This window comes from Anser cygnoides, chromosome 1 (assembly GCF_040182565.1).
Source record: "Anser cygnoides isolate HZ-2024a breed goose chromosome 1, Taihu_goose_T2T_genome, whole genome shotgun sequence".
NCBI lineage: Eukaryota > Metazoa > Chordata > Aves > Anseriformes > Anatidae > Anser > Anser cygnoides.
In genome coordinates, this window is record NC_089873.1 from 198870081 (window position 1) to 198882269 (window position 12189).

General features: G+C 39.4%; 1 protein-coding gene across 3 annotated transcripts in view; it reads right to left on the reverse strand.

Moving 5' to 3' along the window:
* The window catches only part of CNTN5 (contactin 5), a 682193-nt gene that overhangs the window by 485857 nt on the left and 184147 nt on the right, over positions 1-12189 (reverse strand). For 2 of the 3 annotated variants that reach the window (XM_066989851.1, XM_066989850.1), the window contains one exon: positions 4200-4339. The exons of the other annotated variant lie outside the window; for it this stretch is intronic. The gene's annotated coding sequence lies outside the window, so the exon portion shown is untranslated. The remainder of the gene's footprint in view (positions 1-4199; positions 4340-12189) is intronic. 3 annotated transcript variants of the gene reach the window in all.

Genomic DNA, 12189 nt, shown 5'->3' on the forward strand with positions numbered 1-12189 from the left:
TTATTGCATATCTTTTTTTTATTTATTCACTTTTCCCTTTTTTTTTCATCTTTTTTTTTTTATTATTATTCTTTTTTTCTTATTAAACTGTCCTTATTTCAACCCATGAGTTCTTGCACTTTTCAATTTTCTCCCCCATTACATTGATGGAGTGGAGTGAGCAAATGGCTGTGTGGTGTTTAGCTGTCTGCCAGATTAAACCACAACGTATTTTTACATAAGAAATGTTATAAGTGAACAATTAAAAATAATGTTCATTAGGAATTGTTCAGGATACTGCACGGAGGAAGCAAGGCAATAAGCAGTATTGCAACCCTGGACTTACGAAGGAAAACTTTGGCTTTTCAGTGAAAGATTTGGAGGAAGACCCATGGGTTAGGGCACTAGAAGGAAGGGTGGTCCAAGAGAACTGGTTAATATTCAAGCATCACTTCCTCCAAGCCCAAGATGGATGGATCCCTAAGAATAAGAAGTCAAGCAAAGGGGGCAGGAGACTTGCATAGATGAGCAAGGAGCTTCTGGCAAAACTCAATCAGAAGAAGGAAGTATATATAGGGAATGTGGAAAAAATATATAGATTATAGATGTAGGAACACTTTCAGAGTATCCTGGGATGCCACAAGGAAGGTACCCATTTGGAATTAAATCTTGCGAAGGACAACAAGAAGGGCTTCTTCAAACACATCAGTAGCAAAAAGAAGACTAGAGAAAATGTGGGCCTGCTGTTGTATGGCGTGGGTGCCCTTGTGACAAAGGATACACAGAAGGCAGAGGTACTGAATGCCTTTTTTGCTTCAGTCTTTACTGCTAAGGCCAGACCTGAGGAATCCCAGACCTTGGAGACATGACAGAAAGTTTGGAGAAAGGAAGACTTTCCCTTGGTTGAGGAGGATTGGGTTAGAGATCATTTAGGCAAACCTGACACTCACAAATCTGTAGGCCTGGATGGGGTGCACCCATGAGTGCTGAGGGAGCTGGTGGAAGTTATTGCACGGACATTCTCCATAATCTTTGAAATGTCATGCAGAATGGGGGAGGTGCCCAAGGACTGGAAGAAAGCCTCTGTCTCTCCAGTCTTCAAAAAGGGCGCGAAGGAGGAACCAGGAAACTACAAGCCAGTCAGCCTCACATCCATCCCTGGAAAGGTGATGGAACAGCTCATCCTGGGTGTCATCTATGAGCATATGAAGGAAAAGAAAGAGAGCAGGAATAGTCAGCATGGATTCACCAAGGGGAAATCATGCTTAACCAACCTGATAGCCTTCTATGGTGGAATGACTGTCTGAGTAGATGGGGGGAGAGCAGCAGATGTTGTCTACCTTGACATCAGCAAGGCTTTTGACACTGTCTCCCAGAACATCCTCAAATGTAAGCTCAGGAAGTGTGGGTTAGATGAGTGGACGGTGAGGTGGACTGAGAATTCGCTGGGTGGCAGAACTCGAGTGTTGTGAGAGTGGCTGAGCAGCACAGTCTGGTTGGAGGGTTGTAGCTAATGGTGTCCCCTGGGGGTCAGTACTGGGTCCGGTCTTGTTCAACACTCGTGAGTGACCTGGATGAAGGGACAGAGTGCACTCTCAGCAAGCTTGCTGATGACACTAAACTGGGAGGAGTGGCTGATACACCAGAAGACTGTGCTGCCATTCAGAGAGACAGGCTGGAGAGCTGGGCTAAGATGAACCTTATGATGCTCAACAAAGGCAACTGCAGGTTCCTGTACCTAGGAAGAAATAGCACCATGAACCAGTATGGGTTGGGGGCTGACCTGCTGGAAAGCAGCTCTGTGGAGAACGATCTGAGAGTCCTGGCAGACAGCAAGTTAATCATGAGCCAGCAATGTGCCTTTGTGGCCAAGAAGGCCAATGGCATCCTGGGGTGCATTAAGAAGAGTGTTGCCAGCAAGTCAAATAAGGTCATCCTCCCACTCTATTCAGCCCTGGTGAGGCCACATTTGGATAACGTGTCCAGTTCTGGACTCCCTAGTACAAGAGAGACATGGAGCTCCTGAAGAAAGTCCAGTGGAGGGCTACAAAGATGATTAGAGAACTGGAGCATCTCTCTTATGAGGAAAGACTGAGAGCTGGGCCTGTTTAGCCTGGAGAGAAGAAGGCTGAGAAGGGAATCTTATCAATATATACAGATATATTAAGGGTGAATGTCAAGACGATGGGGCTGGACTCTTTTTGGCGGTGCCCAGTGATAGAAGCAAAGGGCAGATACTGAAACACAGGATCCAGCTGAATATGAGGAAAAACTTCTTTAATATGAGACTGACAGAGCACTGGAACAGGTTACCCAGAGAGGCTGTGGAGTCTCCTTCTCTGGAGATACTCATAACCCGCACGGATGCCATCCTGCGCAATGTGCTCTAGGTGATCCTGCTTGGCAGGGGGGTTAGACTAGATGATCTTCAGATGTCCCTTCCAATCTCACCCATTCTGTGTTTCTGCGAATAAATGACATGTCTTTAAGAAACAGACACAAGACTCAGAGTAAAAGAGCATGAAGTTAAAATCATGCACAAAGGCTGTCAGGCCAGAAGTTGGTTTAGTCACCAGTTATTATAGATTTATGTAGAAAGAATATCTAGAGAAATGATCCTTGCATATTTGTCAAAGTTGGGCTATCAAAAGACTTTAAAGACTTACAGAATTCTTACAATTTTGATAAACAGAAATCTGCAGAAAGTTAAATTTTCGAATAAAATTATGTATTAAATTTATCTCTACCGTTCTTTGGACAGAAAAAGAACAGAGAATGAGTTTTCATTTATGACTCTGGAAACACTCTTCCCTCTTCTCTCCTTCTACCACCTCTTGCTCCTCAGGGACATTAATGACATCTCTTAGATGCTAGAATGTCTATTTTACATGAACTTAGAGCAACGCCGCTTTTTTATAGAAAGGTTATCCTTCAATAAATCTGCTACTATAATAAGGCTTGTAACAGAGAAAGCAAATTAAAATTCACCATTCTTTCCTATACTTTTAGTGGTTGCAATAAATTCTCAAGGGCAGGAAAATAAGTTAAACTGTGTTATATTTAAAATGACAGTGTGAATCTACTCATATCAAGTTCATCAGTTCTAATTCAGTTATGTCTGGTCAGACTACACTGTCTCATTCATTACAATGGCTTCCTAGTCTTACGGTATGATTCTCAATTAGTTAGGTAGGCAGGTAAAATGTCTGACATCCAACAATGAACTATGCGCTTCCAAATATATTTGCACAGCCACACACTGCACTTTAGCAGACTCTTTATGTTGACCTACTAATAAAACATACCTTGAGGTTGAGAATGAAGACTCAATTCAAAAATTAATTAGAGGTGTTCTGAACTACATGATCATAAGTCATTCAACTATTATATGATGAAGCACACCTGTTAACAGACAACCACAGACATTTACTCCATCTTATTTCCATCTGCAGATGTATTCATGATAAATTTAAACTGAATATCCATCATTCATCTTGAAAATTAATATCAGATACAAAAGAATCATACTTACAGCTGCTACACTGCACCAGTTTGTCACAATGGGCTCTTAATGAGCAGACCACTTTTCACCTTCACCTGTATCATTAGTATACATTTGTATTCTTTTGAATATGAAAATAAAACATGCAGTGAGTTACATAAGCCACTTAAGATTATTTAGGAACAAATTTTGACTGCTTAACCAGGTGCATTAGCCTTGATCTTTAATTTTACTTTCATGAGAACTTGCCTGTGAATTCAGACTCCTGTAATAAACCCACTGTATTCTAGAACCAGACCAAATCACGCTGAAATACCTGTGAGGTTAGAAGTGCAATATAGACGTAGTATCTAATTCTTGTTTCCAGAGTTTTCCAGAATCAATCAGATACTATTAAAAATGAGACAAAAACTATTTTTAAGTAGTTATTCAGCACAATCAGGTCCCAAGTATACCACAGCGATTATTTTAAAACATTTGCAAGGGGTGGTGAACACTTTTAAGACAGTACCTTCTACAAACCCATGGTGGTTACTACCAGTAACATCCAGAAAACTGGATCTCTCTTTTTATTAATCTATGTTCTATTGGCAAGATTATTCAAGCTGAATTGTTATCAAAAGCCTCAATGTTTGATCTTAATTTTATAAACTAATAAATGCAAGCTATAAAGCTCAAAAACATTTTCCCAAAATAGTTTGGTTTAAATATTCACTACCTCAGCTCTCCTACTGGCTGTCCAGATGTTGTCCTTCAAAACAGAGATGATCTCCAGAAAATTGTTCTTGTATGTTTGAAATCTGATGATGCTCAGGAGCAGAACTGAATCAAAAAGTGTTAGGACTCCTTTTCAGTAATCTGTGGAACAGAAATACATATATATATATGTTAGCTACCTGTATGTGTAGACCCATATTTGTACCCTTAAATCACTCAATCCCTCTTGTATTTGGAGACCTATTTCTTTAACTCTCATGTATCACTCCCTGTGTGTTGCATGACATGGCAGCATTAGTTGGCTATATGAACTAAATCTGAGACACATTTCTTGTTTCTGAATGGCTACAGGATATGCGAATGCTTTGTTATATGCTGTTATGAAAAAAGTGCTGTTTCTCCAGCCTTCTCTTCCCTCCCTCAAAAAAGAAACAGTAACAAAGAGTTATTTTTGCTACCATATAAGGAAATGATAGTACTGAGAAGAATGAAAAAAAAGTTTCATGTCTACACTAATTTGCCTGTTAAGCTTAGTTAAGCTTAATAACCTTTGTTGTTTGAATTTTAAACTACTTCACGTACATTTTTCTAATGATTATCCATATTATTTTAATAATAAAAAGTGGCCTTTTCCAGATAACATGTAATTAAAAAAGTCATTGATTACTTTGTTTTCAAATGAGTCATTTGAAATGATGCTAAAGGCATATGTCACAGTTCAGTTTAACCCCTGAAAAAACAAACAAACAAACAAACAAAAACAGCATAAGACTTCCTTAAACTAATTATTGTTTGAATCAGATTTTTGTACTCAGATAGCCATTCTTTTAGTTAAATTGGCAACATTGGAGAAAACACAACACTTTTAGTAAATTTGTACGATTGCTAGCATCTTCAGTTACAAAAGAAAAAAAAATAATTCCACTGTTGTGACAGTATGTGAGCTTCTCGGTTAATTAATTTTCACATGAAGGCTGAACACCTATTTTTTTTTTTTTTCCTGCAGCAGTCTTTGCTAACTAAACACTAAACACAGCTAAATCACAACTAATCCTTTTTTTTTTTTTTTTTTTTTAGTTTGTAGTTTTTCTTGTGCCTAACCTGATTTATGTACTCAGTTGCTTCTTCCCTTGACTTTCTCAATATTTTAGCCTGATCAAAGGAATTACAGAATGTCTTCCTGTTCCAAGTTATTCTTTACATAAGTTATTTTCCTGAGAATCAGTCAGCACCTGGGAACTATGTCTATTAAATAATTTTAGGTCTAATCATAAATACATACATACATTCACACAAACATACCAGTTACCTGTCTTTGTCAGAGCTGTTTATGTTATTGTTAAGGAACACATTATATGCCTGAAGTTCTGTCAAAGGCTTTGTGGTAGAACTAACTACTAATAGCTAACGCACTTGAGTATTATGAAAAATTTCCTCACTGTATTGGCATTGAAGTCTCAATTGAAAAATTTACCTAGACCTTGCTTCTGGTGAGGCACTGAATTCAGGGACTGAACAGTAGTTTTGAGTTGTACTGAATATTTAAAAAGGGCAAAAAAAAGGAGGAAAAAAAAAAAGTGCAAGAGAGAAAATCTGATGCTTTTCTCATTAACTTTTTGTAGACCAGACTAGTGGGTAAGAATTTGCCTAAGTGATATTACAGCTGAATCCCATACTGCTTGAAAGATTCAAAGCCATGTCTGCAGTCCAATAACCAATTAGATTTGTGAGGTAGTAGGAGGGCAGACTGCTCACTCTTCTGTGAGGTTTAGCACATAGAAAAGAGTCAAGTTTTATAAAGATTATGAAGAGGAAGATTAAGTGATGAAGCCACCATGTGGGAAGAGAGAGAATTATATCTCACTTCCTATTCCCTTACAGTATTTTTATGTTTTTAATCACTGCACCATAAAAAGTAAATCCAGATGAAAGATGCACTTGAAAACCAGTGAAGAATTAGCAAGTTGTGAGCATGCTAGCCAACATATAAAAATGTCCCTTTGAGTTTTACATGCAAAGGAAGAAATCATTGAGTCCTAGTGGAGGACTCAAGATATTGAGAACTAGCCATACTCCTAACTGAAGCTAACCTTTGCATCCAGGTGGTGTTGGAAAGTTGCACTTAAAAACATAAAAGGGGTAGATATGAGGAGAGTATGCATGGCAGTTTCAACTTACTCCTTCTAACAGCGCTCTTTATTTTTTGTAATAAGAGGAACTGTGGTAATAAGAATTCTTCAAGGAGACAGAATTTTAATTACACAATAATAAAAACAAAACAAAACAAAACCAATAAATTATTGACTTTACACATTAGGTGTGTATATATATATATATATTTCCCCCATGAAAATATCTTAAGCATAACAATTCCTCTCCTTCACAGCATATTTTTGAATTAATTCCTAGATGTTATTAAGCTGATCAGTCATTTGCCTGGAGGTTTTACAGCCACACCTGGGGAAGGAAAACACTGCCCTTAAGAATCACATTGTCCTATGATGTTCTATATATATTTATATATATAAATGTATTCATGCATTTTTTTTTTTGGTAGTGGAATATAGAAACAAAGACAGAAATTCTCTGTTGAAATAATGCCAAATCTCTTGTTTTAGGTACGATAAGCACTTATCTTTTCTATTTTCTTGAGTTTCTTTCTCTTACATAAATTACACGGGTATATATATCCAAGATCTCTGTGTGTATGTGTATCATATATGCTCTTACTGCATGTTCATGCATAGTTATATGTCTAGATATTAACATTTTTCATTTTTAGTCTGATTTAACCTGAAAGAACAGAAATAATTCAGCTGTTTTGCTTTTATAATAATAATAAATCTTTGTGTAGTATTTTTGTCTTTGAACTGAATGACACAAAAATCATTGTGCAAAAACAGTTACACAATGTCATGGAAGTACAATGCATTAAAAGGAAAAGGAAAATGACCACAATTTACTCAAACTTCTTATTAGATATAAACATCTGCAGATCACTGAATTCCACAGAAGGTGGGCTGGCCATCAGGTTTCAGTAACTGGAAGAAACAGTAAATCACAGCTTTTACTTTTACAGCCCATTACACCCAAAGGTCTCAAACCTTTCTTGGGCTATTTGCAATCCTTAGAGTACTCCAGCTGCAGAGTTTTATACTTTTCCACATTCTGTGACTAATAGATGCTATAATGTAGACTGAACAGAAAATTAGAGTAGAAGAGAGGTGTAAAATCAGTACCCACAAAAAGGTTATGCAGGAAGGCTGTGAAGAATAGCTCATTGTAGGGCTATGCAGTCTGGCAGTGATCCTCAGACAAAACAGATTACATGCCCATTAATGACCACTTAAGAATCTGAATTTTTATATGTTACAAAGGGGAGGCAGTGATAAAGTCACTAAATATTGTGGAAGGGAAAGGTAGGAGAGGAAAATGTAGAGGTAACAGATCTGAGGAGATATTTGATTAAGACCTGCTGTAGTTCGCTAGAAAAAAAATAGCTTAAGAAACATACAATTCTTTCTCCTGCTTTTTACTTCTTGCATTCCATGTTTCATTCCATGTAGAATCACAATACCCTTCGTTTTTCCTTGGCACATTCTGTCAACTGACTTGCCCTTCTGCATTTATTAAACAAATCTACTGCTTCTGATGCAGTGCTGTGCAGAAAAAAAAATAGTTACCTTTTGCTCACTTGCCTATTCAGTAATTCTACTTTGCTTCTTGAAGTGGTTAAATCAGATCTTCTTCCTCCCACTTCATTTAGCCTCTTTCTATTGTGTCAAATGGGCCTACAGATACTTGCTAATTTGAAAATGTGTCAGGCAACATCAGCTGTGTGGAAGAAAGAGGCTTCTCTAAGAAATGTAATGCTTCCCATATCATACTAGAAGAAACTCCAGGAATCATTAGACAGTTGAAGCAGGTCTCACTGTGTCTATACTACAGGTGAAATGTACTCCATATCCTGGTTCCTGCTGCGCAACTAGGCTATGCAGTGACTGCAAGGTAGGCAACACCATCCTCCGCAAACATAGTTTCCGTTGAAATCAAAGACAGAGGTTGAATTGAAGAATATGTTTGCTTAAAAAAAAAAAAAAAAAAACACACAAGCATTTCCACTGTGTATGTTTCGAGACTGCCTTTGAGTTCTTAGTGCAATAGTTTCCATTTAACATCTTTCCTTCTGCTTTTTTGCTTTCATCTATTTCTAGTACTGTACAGTCTTCGGAGGTGAAGATTAAAAGGGGATATGAGAAGAGACACAGAGGGTAGCTATAGCAGGAAATCTCAATGGCAAGAAATTGCTCCTCAGGCTCCTCACCAAGTGTACAGGTTGTTACAAAGGCTGTCACATTTCAGCCCAAGCATTTTAAAAGACCAGATGTTTTACAACAGAGCTTCAACACTTAAAAGTATTTCATGAGATAGTACTTTTTTTTTCCCATCTCACATTATACTTCATTTTCTGCTTTCAATTTATCCATATGTCCAATCAAAGATATAATACATACTTTCATCAAACTTAACAGAGTATTTCTACTGATTTATTTGGAAGTGTGAAACCACTTCTGTATTTGTGTGCTGGACATTACTTTGTTAAGCTCAAGAAAAGCTGAGTACAATTCCAAATTTAAATGCATAAGAAAAAAATTATTACACTCTAGAAACAAAAACCCACATCCTGCAGTGATGAGAATTTGTTATCTACAGTCACAAGCAGCCACAAGGGAATAATATATATCACATACTAAGTGGCAGGTTATGATCCTCAAAATAATTTTTAGCCTGTTCACTGTAGTTAAAAGACTCAATATATAGTTTTTTTGTTTGTTTTTTTTTTTTGTTTATTTTTATATTAAGTCTGTGACTCTAAGAATTTCATTCAAATATTTGCATATTCCCTGAAACACAATAATGTCAAAAATTAATTTCTTAATACCTGTAAATTTAAATCTGTAAATTTAAAGCATGTCTTGATGTTCACAAGCCATGAGAATTTTGCATCTTTTTTCAGTGTCTCCTAGATCTTAATTAAGAATGCACGGCATGTAGTTTTCATTTCAGAGACCACCTGTTTTCAGTGAAGTCATGTTACTTTGTGATAAAATTGTATGGAAGGCAAACTTGCAGCAGTAACCATTTTATTTTTTTTCCCAGAATGTTCTCTATTCCTTTCCTTTCAGTTCGGGAAAAGGGCCATAAATTCAGCATCCTCCTGAATAAAGATTTAAGCAAGAGCTCTCTTAAATATGTGTGTTCTCTCTCTTAATATGTGTGTTCTGTGTTTCGCTGGAGACTAGAAGTTCAAGAGTAGAATAAATATAAATTCAATCATAAAGATGTATTGGGTTTACGTGACAAGGTTTTGGTAGCAGGAGGGCTGCAGGGGTGGCTTCTGCGAGCAGAGCCCAGCAGCTGCCCCAGGTCAGATCAGAGCCAGCTCCAGACGGCTCCAAAAGGGACCCACTGCTGGCCAGAGCCGAGCCATGAGTGATGCTGGGTGGGCCTCTGGGAGAGCAGATTGAAGAAAGGGGAAATCTGCTGTGCTACAGCAGCTGGGAGAGAGGGGTGAGAGCTGAGAGAGAAGCAGCCCTGCAGCCCCCAAGGTGAGTGCAGCAGGAGGGCAGAAGGTGCTCCAGGCATGCAGCACAAATTCCCCTGAGGCCCTGGAGAGGCTCCTGGTGGAGCAGGCTGTCCCCCTGCAGCCCATGGGTCCCACGTGGAGCAGATTTCCACGCTGCAGCCCGTGGAGGAGCCCCCGGTGGAGCAGGTGGATGTGACCTGGAGGAGGCTGCGGCCCATGGAGAGCCCCCGCAGGAGCAGGCCCCGGGCCGGAGCTGCAGCCCGTGGAGAGGAGCCCACGCAGGAGCAGGGGGTCTGGGGGGAGCTGCCGCCCGTGGGGGACCTGTGCTGGAGCAGTTTGCTCCTGGGGGATGGACCCCGTGATACGGAGCCATGTGGAAGCAGTTCCTGAAGAGCTGCAGCCTGTGGGCAGCCCCCGCAGGCTCCGTTCAGGAAAGATGGCATCCCGTAGGAGGGACCCCACGTGGAGCAGGGGCAGAGAGTGACCGTGAAGGAGCGGCAGAGATGAAGCGCCATGGACTGACTGCAGCCCCCATTCCCAGTTCCCCTGCACTGCTTGGGGGGGGAGGAGGTGGAAGGGGGTGGATGGAGGTGGATTAGTTTTCATTTCTTACTGCTCTGGTGTGATAGTAATAGGCAATAAATTACATTAATATCCCTATGCTGAGTCCATTGTGCCTGTGACAGTAATTGGTAAGTGATCTCCCTGTCCTTATCTCAACCCTTGAGCCCTTTCCATCGTATCTTCTCCCCTTGTTCCTTTGAGGAGAGCAGAGGGAGTGAGAGAGAGGAGTGGTGGAGTTTGGCTAGTCATCAGTGTGAAACCACCAACAAAAGACCAAGTTAAACTCTTAAATATTGTCAAGAGCACACATTTTGGCATAGTTAATTCTTTAAATCACCAGTTTTTATATTTTCTTACATATGACAGAGACATTTCATAAGTCAGGTGCTATTGCACAGCTGACACACATAGAAGCATTGTGCCAGGGAACTGAAGGCTCTGCCTCTCTTCCAGAACACTGAAATACAAGAGATCCTAATTCAGCTGTCAGAGACAGGAATAACAACCTCTGTGGTAGAAAGGTGCAGTGACCTGCCCCATCACAGAATCCAAATATCCAGCTGCAGTGAAATCCAGTAGGAGGCTTGGCCAACTTGTTTACTCACTATTCCCTTGGCTTTCTGGCTTTCTGTAGCTCCTCTATTTTTGGCATACATTCCACAAGTTTCAGGAATATTAGGGATGATCCCAGAGTAGTCTTTCTTTCCCCCTACATTATAGCAATAGTAATAATGGTGACATTATTATAATATATAAAAAATAATGGTGTAACATCTCTAACACCTAGCACTGGTGTTTTCTGTGGGGTATCACAAGTTTTGCACAGTAGAATTAAATGTCCTTTCACCAGAAGAAAAAGAGAGATGAACTGGCAAAGAGAAAGGTCACCTGTGTCCATTGCCAATAAAAATCGAGATTATAAAGATCATTTCCAGTAGAGTTCAGCAATGGGAGAACCCAATTGCTGAGGTGTAGGTTTTCACAGAGCAAAATTCTACAGCAGGAGCTAATTCCCAACTTCATGTATGAAACTTTGGGGTCACACACTCAGCTTCAAAAGATCATCTGTCTAGTGGGCAAATGTTTGTAGGTGATGTAACACTTGGCTTCTGTTTCCTGATTCTCTGTCAGAAACAGAGAAGCCCATGGAAGGTGGATAACATCAGTCTGTACACTTCAGTTTGAGATTTTTTACTCTCCCAAATCATAACTAATACTATAACTTTGCTACTGAGTTTAGTCTTTTTTTTTCTTGCATATTGTCTTGTCATAGTCTAATCTTCCCTAAGTGTACTGTCATGCAACTACATTTGCTCCAATACAGTCACTCCAAACATAGCCACATTGATCAGAGAAGGAAACTCTGAGCGAGTCTGTTGACTGCTATCAAACTTCGCTCCAACTGGATCTTCATGTTCACAGACAAGGCCATATTGCTGCACCTTGCTACCAGAGATGTTGTTTCTCCTGGCACTGCTACTGCTGTCACTGTCAGTAAAATAATAGCTTTTGGAAAGCAGCACACTGTCATTGCTGGTTGCCAATGCAAGTAATCATCTCATGATGAACTCCTCTGAGCTCAACTTGTGTTACATCTGTTTGCTTGGATTCTTTTTAATTGCGGCAAAGTACTTACTTTCATGTCTAATTAACACGATGATTTCTTTCACCTTTGTAGCCATAGGTGATTTTTCACAGATATATGTCACTTTTCTAGGAGGAGAGATAGGATTATAACTAATTTTTGTTTGTTTGTTTGTTTGTTTGTTTTGACGCATAGGGTACCCAACAGTGTGGATCAGTGTGCAGTGAAGACTGACTGAAACTTGTTTATCAGAAG